Source organism: Octodon degus, unplaced genomic scaffold (genome assembly GCF_000260255.1).
Source record: "Octodon degus isolate 3935 unplaced genomic scaffold, OctDeg1.0 scaffold00215, whole genome shotgun sequence".
Classification (NCBI taxonomy): Eukaryota; Metazoa; Chordata; class Mammalia; order Rodentia; family Octodontidae; genus Octodon; species Octodon degus.
Genome location: NW_004524791.1, coordinates 82,673 through 88,863, shown reverse-complemented (window position 1 = coordinate 88,863; position 6,191 = coordinate 82,673). Strand labels below are relative to the sequence as shown.

The 6,191-nt window shown below is 56.7% G+C and overlaps 1 protein-coding gene across 3 annotated transcripts in view; it reads left to right on the top strand.

The window, feature by feature from the left end:
• Window positions 1–1,046: 1,046 nt before the first annotated feature.
• Tldc1 (TBC/LysM-associated domain containing 1) overlaps window positions 1,047–6,191 on the top strand; it is an 18,273-nt gene continuing 13,128 nt past the window's right edge. Inside the window, exon 1 of one of the 3 annotated variants that reach the window (XM_004645009.2) lies at window positions 1,047–1,123. The gene's annotated coding sequence lies outside the window, so the exon portion shown is untranslated. Of the gene's footprint in view, window positions 1,124–4,826; window positions 4,876–6,191 lie in introns of those variants that run through there. The other 2 variants (XM_023705249.1, XM_023705250.1) reach the window with 2 other exon arrangements.

Genomic DNA, 6,191 nt, shown 5'->3' with positions numbered 1-6,191 from the left:
TTTATTATCTCCACTGATGCAATCTCACTATCCAGAGGCAAGGTAGGTATCTGTTTCTGCTAAGTGCTCCATTGGGCACAGGATGGGGGTGGATTGGAGGAGGCTAGAAGGACATTATTGAGGTCTGGCCTGGTCCACCAGGTCCTGGGGACATGGAGTGATGTGAGCAGTGGTGAAGGTTTGGAGGGAAGAAGTGTTATTGGTGCCTGTGGATCATCCTCATAGACGCCTGCGAAGCAAGAGGACACAGGGTCTCGTCCGTGCATGCTGACAGGCTGGACGTGCCACTTCTGGGTCAGCACAGCGGACAGATTGGGAAGGGTGTGGCTTCAGGAAAATGTGGGGTGAACCGAAGGAACTGGGAAGAACAGGCTGAACTGGAGGTGCAGAGGCAGCAGAGGCCCAGTGGAAGCACCCGGGATAGAAAGAAACAGCCAGGTACTAGCAAGGGGACTCTCAAGAGAGCTCCACCGTGAAGGACAGGACCGCCAGCTCCAGACTGGCCGTGAGGATGGCCATGGTGACAGGAACCCAGAACTCGTTTGCAGTAGACATGAGCAATGCACAGGTGAAGAACTGGAGATGACATTTTGCAGCGGAATGGCGCGGGCACAGCAGAAGCTCTCGGGGTCGGGAGCAGCTGGTAAATGCTGGCGGGAAGGCGCTGCTGCTGGGAGGACCCGGACGGCTCTAGGCCTCGGGTTCTTCTGAGGCTCAGGGTCTGGGGATGTCCGCACCGGCTCCCATAGCTGAGGCCAGCAGGGCAGGGTCCCCGCTGGGACAACCACTCTCTCTACTTCCAGCCCACTCTGCTGGGGGCTGTCACCTGTCTAGAGCGCAGGTCCTGTCCACCAATCTGGCTTCCTCTTTAGCCACTCTCAGCACAGAATCCATGGTATGCCGCCCCGCCCTCTCCGCCCGCAGCCCGCCCACTCCCTTGAGCTACATTACCATTGGCTAAAATCTCATGGAGAGGCCCGCCCTCCTCTTCCGCGATTGGATTACAGTTCCGCCCGTCGCGCAGATGCCTGGGAACAGACAGGGGCGGTCCTCGAGGGGAAATTCCCAGGTTGCTTGCCCCGGACCGGAAGGTAGTGCAGAGTCCCTGCGGGCCGCAGGCTGGGTGAGCCGAGCCGGGGGTGGGCGTTGTTCGCCGCGAATCGAGGGAAGGAGCACCGGTTTTCCCGTGGTCCTTGGGAACACACAACATCTGGGCTGTGCCACGTGTGTAGTCCCCGTAAGCCCCGCGAGGTGCCTTTCCCCGGGCCCAAGCCAGCTAGCCGGAGGGGTCGGCGCGGGAAGGAGGGGCGTCTGCGGAGCGGAGGTGCTGAAGGCCGAGAGGCCCGCGGAGGAGCCGCTGAGTCCGCGGCCGGGGCTGAGCCGGCCTGAGCCTGGACGCAGGCTGGAGCTCCTGCCGGTCTCACGCTGCCCCTTTGCGGAAGTGTCCCTTCGTTCTGGGGCGTAGACGGGACTTGAAGCCCATTTGTCCACAGAAAGTGACACCGAGGGCCACGCTCATGGCTCTAAGGATGACCGCCTGGCCTCTTGGAGGCGGCCGGCCAGAGCGGGGAGTCCGCAGGGCATCCTCCACCCCAGCGGGCTCCGCGGCCTTCAGAGCGCAGCTCCTGGTCACCTTGGAGGGAGAGTGGGAGCGATCAGTAGAGCAGGGCGGGCGGTGCGGAGCGGCCCGTGCTTGTCTTGGGCCAGTTTCTGCCATTGGCTCGGGAACGCAGCCTCAGTTGCCCAGATTGCTTTATGCTTGACGTTAAGGAAGTGACTCACTGACCCCCGAAAGGCCTGTCAAGGGAGATGTCAGTGAGGACCCGGCCATAGGTGGAGGGCGGAGCTGGGCCCTAGTTCCACGGATGCTGGAGTGTGGGCAGAGTGGAGGTCGGGAAGCAACACACCTGGAGGAGGAGTAGGGGTGTCAGAGGACTCTGGCTAGGCTCACCTGACAGAATTCCCACTGAGGACTGGCTGGGGGACTGGCCAGCCTTGGGGTGGCAGGGGATGTGGAGCTGGAGTAGCTGGCGAGGATGGTCAGCTAGTGAGGATGATGGTTCTTGCTAAATGGGTTAGGAGTCTGACTGAAGTGAGGTCAAGCAAAAGGTCTTTGTCGCTTACTGTGGGCCACTGGACCTACTATTTTGAAGACTTTTTTTGGGGGGGTTTGACACAGCGCCTCACTCTCTAGTCCAGCTAGCCTTGAACTCACTATGTATCTTAGATTGGCCTACAACTCACAGCAATCCTCTTGCGTCAGCCTCCTGAGTGCTGGGATTACAGGTGTGTGCTCCTATACCCAGTTTGGCCCTGCTGTGTTATTAAGGTTTGAATTAATGTAGCCAGTTGCCCATAGTGATAAAAGCTAGGGTCATGATGGAACTCAGATCACCAGTGTCTGTTTACACCCTAAGTACACACCTAGGCTCGTGTGTGGGAGCAGCAGGGTTGTGAATATTGGTGTCCTTCAGGGTGTCCCCTCCTGCTCACCCCGTCCCCTGTCTTCTGTGGCCATGGCTTCTCCCCTTTGGCCCTGCTGGCTCTTGGGGTTGGATGCTTGTCATGGGGTTCTGCTGTGCCTTGTGGGACATTTAGCAGCAGCCCTGGGCTCTGCTTCCCCATGCCAGTAGGACGCCCCTCCCACTGATGACAGCCAGCGTGTCCTAGGCCATAGTCAGTGTGTGCTAGGGGCCAGAACCTCCTCCAGTGGTGGCTCGCTGGTACCAGGGATCCTTATGTACCCTTAAAGTAACACAGAGGGGAGTCCTCCTCATAGAGGATTTCAGGTAGTAGGTGCCAGGCTGGCCCATGTGCCGGGGTGACACAGAAAGCTGGTCAGGGACAGAAGAGTCAGGGATTTGCTTGTGGAGGAGGGCTGCATCAAAGGCCTTACTTCCTCCACAGCGGGTGGAGGAGATTTGGGCCGATCTGAGGTCGAAGCTGGGAGGAGTTGGCTTTGGAGCCTGCATCCCCCTGCTGTTGCCTGCTGCTGCTGTGCAGCGGCCCTAAGAGGGGACAGGTTGTCCTCCACTGTCCTGAGGTGCATCCTCCAGTGGTGCTGCACAGGTGCTGAGGCTTGGGTACCTGGCACTGGGCTGTGTTCTGGGGCATCCCCTGGCCCCTGAGCCCTCACCCACTGCGCTCCCTGAGGCAGCTTCCCTGGCTTATTCTTTTCTTGTGGCCGCTTTGGGCCCCCTGGAGGTCTGGCCAGCTGCTCAGGCTGTGATCTACAGGCCGAGGGGCAGGTGTTCCTAGGGGCGAAGGGGAAGGGGGCTGGGCAGAGGTGGAAGAGCACCCCTGGCCCCTGGCCCCTGGCCCCTTCTGCTACCCCTGAGTCCCAAGGTCCTCTGTTCTGCCCACCTCAGCCCTACCTCCCTTGCTGGTTTCACCGCTGTGCTGTTCCCACTTCTGGCGTGCAGTACAGCCTGAAAGTGACCCTGGGTGCAGTGTCCTGGTGCCTGAGGACTCCCATCGTACCAGGCTTCTCTGTGTCAGCCGTGGCCACCTTGGTTGGGGCTGGCCCAAGTGATGTGGAGAGTTGAGTGAGTGACGTCAGGAAGGAGGCAGACTGGTGGCTTCTTTTGGCACAGCCACTGGACACACAGGTTCCTTGGTGGCTTTGAGGGTGGCTCTCTTCCCTGGAGAGCGATCACTGTTTTGCACAGAGAAGTGGCTTTGCGCGTTGAAGGGGCTGGATGTGGCGTCGGCACTTATCTGCCCTTGTTGCCTTTCCTTTTTTTTTTTTTTTTTGTATTTTAGGGAAGGGTCCACAGGGTGTTCAGGGTCTCACTACTAGATTGGACTCGTAGTGATCCACCCGTTTACAGTCTCCCAAGAGCTGGGATTACAGGCGCACACCACCACGCCTAGTCTCAATGCCTCAGCACGCCCTGGGGGCGGGGCCAGCATGGCAGGCCTGGGGTTCGAATCCTTGTCCCCTGCGCCTGCTTGTAGGTGCTTCAATCCACAGAGCTATTTAGCTGGCCCTACCTTTCCTGATGGCTCTGGGCATGTTTTCCTGCAAGGCCGGTGGACTCACAGACCTGTCCCTCATGTATTGAGTACCCACCGGCCTGGCACTGGTGGAGCCTGGACCGAGTGGGGCAGGGAGGAACGGGTGACATTGTCCTCAGGCTCTTGCTGGGCCCAAGGTCTGAGGGAGCTGGGCTGCTTCCAGGACGCACTGGGTTGGCTTCCAGGAGCATCATGGGTCTGAGCAGGGTCCGAAATGACTGGGAAGGAGGTAGTTTGGGGTGCCCAGCGGGGTTCCTGGGTGGAAGCCAAAGCAGAAGTTGGAGCAGGAGCTCACTTGCAGGTGGGAGCTGTGCCAGCGGGGGCCCCTGTTGTGTGGGGACTGTGTTTGTCCCTGGGCTGAGGTTCCATGGGCTCCAGGGATGCTGCGGAGCCTTGGAGGCCAAGAGGGTGAGGAAGAAGGTGCTCCAAGCTGGTGGGATGGAGAGGGTGCTGTCCCGGAGGACCTGGTTCTGGCCCTAAGAGGACCTGGGGGTGCATGGGTGGCCCTGGGAGCTCGCTTAGGTGGGCTTGGCTGCTGCCACTGCAGGGGTCTGGCTTTTCCCTTGAGGCTCTGCGGGCCGTGTGGGTGACTCCTGGCCCCGTGTGTCAGAAGCTTTGGGGTCCAGAGGAAGTGATGCTGTGCCAGGCTTTGGGGACGAGGTGTGACATGGTGCGCCTTTTTCTACCTCTCCAGGATTCCAGCAGCATGATGAGAGGGTGCAGAGAGCACGGCAGTTTTCCAGTGACTTGGCAAATTCACGCTTGAGCCCCCTCCACAGGGGACCTGGGCTGCCGCCGCCTCCTCTCTGACTGAAGCTGAAGCCTGTTGGATGGCCCCACTCTCCTCTTCCCCCTAAAGTCAGTGGGTGTTTATAATTCATGTTCCAAGTGCTACTGGGGAAAGCAACTCCCAACCTAAAAGCTATCTGGGATGAGTTTGTGTTCTCTGAGATCAAAGAAGGAATAACAGACGTTAAGAGCAGACTATATTTATTGAGGGAACGAAAGCTTCTGTCTGAGAGATAGACAAAAGGGGACCTAGTGGCTTGCTAAGGAACCGGTGTTTTCTAGGGATTTTTGTAGAGCAAAACCACGAGGTGAGGTGGGTCCAAGGTGGGGAAAGATGGGAAATCACAAGTCAGGAAACGAGGTGGGACGAAACTATTGTTGTGGGCAGCCGAGTTAGATAGAAATATTATAGGCAGTCAGACAGGGCCAGGCCCTCGAAGGAGATACCTAAATATATTCCGCTCATAACCTCCATTTGTTCCTAAAATTTATTCTTTGGTTTTAGAGAACACGAACTTGTGCAGGTCAGGTCAGGAGATCATTGTTCCCCATGTTGTTTGGTCACCCACCCGAGATCAGATTTTCTCCTGGTATCAGTATAGTCAGCTAATGATGGTCAGCCAAAAAGGGTACAGGCACAATTGCTCAGGTAAACTTAATTAAATTGGGATCAAATAAGGAAGCCAGTCATGTAGCAAGTGGGCATGAATACAGAACAGGGCTATTCCTCTAGGCTGTTGGGTGAGTGGCTTCCCGGCTTTCTCAAGGTAATAGATAACTATTTATTTATTTTTTAAAAAATGTATTTGGGGGGGCTGAGGAGATAGCTCAGTAGAATAAGTGCATGCCTGGCAAGCGCAAGGGCCTGAGTTTAATCCCCAGTTCTGAAAAAAAAAAAAAAAAAGTATTTGGTGGTTGCAGACTCTCACTACACAGCTCGGACTCGTGGTGATCTTCCTGTTTTCATCCTTGCCAGTGCTGGGATTATAGGTGTGCAGCGCCACGCCTGGACCCTGGCTGGCTCAGCTTAACCTGGAGATGGGGCAGGCACAGCATGAGATACCAGGGATTGAACCACAGTCACTGTGCTTGCCTAAACTTGCCTCAGCATGCACTTTATTCCGCTGAGCTATTTTGCTGGCCCTAGGTATCTCTGTAGAATGTCAGTCCCTGATGTCTAAACTTAGGAAGCACGTAGGTACACTTGTTTTATCTTTTGTCTTGCGGTCTGGCCCACAGCTGGAGCGTCTGTCTCGCCCACATCCTCAGCACTGGCTTCTTTTTTTTTCCCCCCATAATTTTATTGATAAATAGCAATGAGACAGTTTCAAATCAAATTGGTAGGACAGTTTCAATAATTCACACAGTGCATACATTCTTCCTAG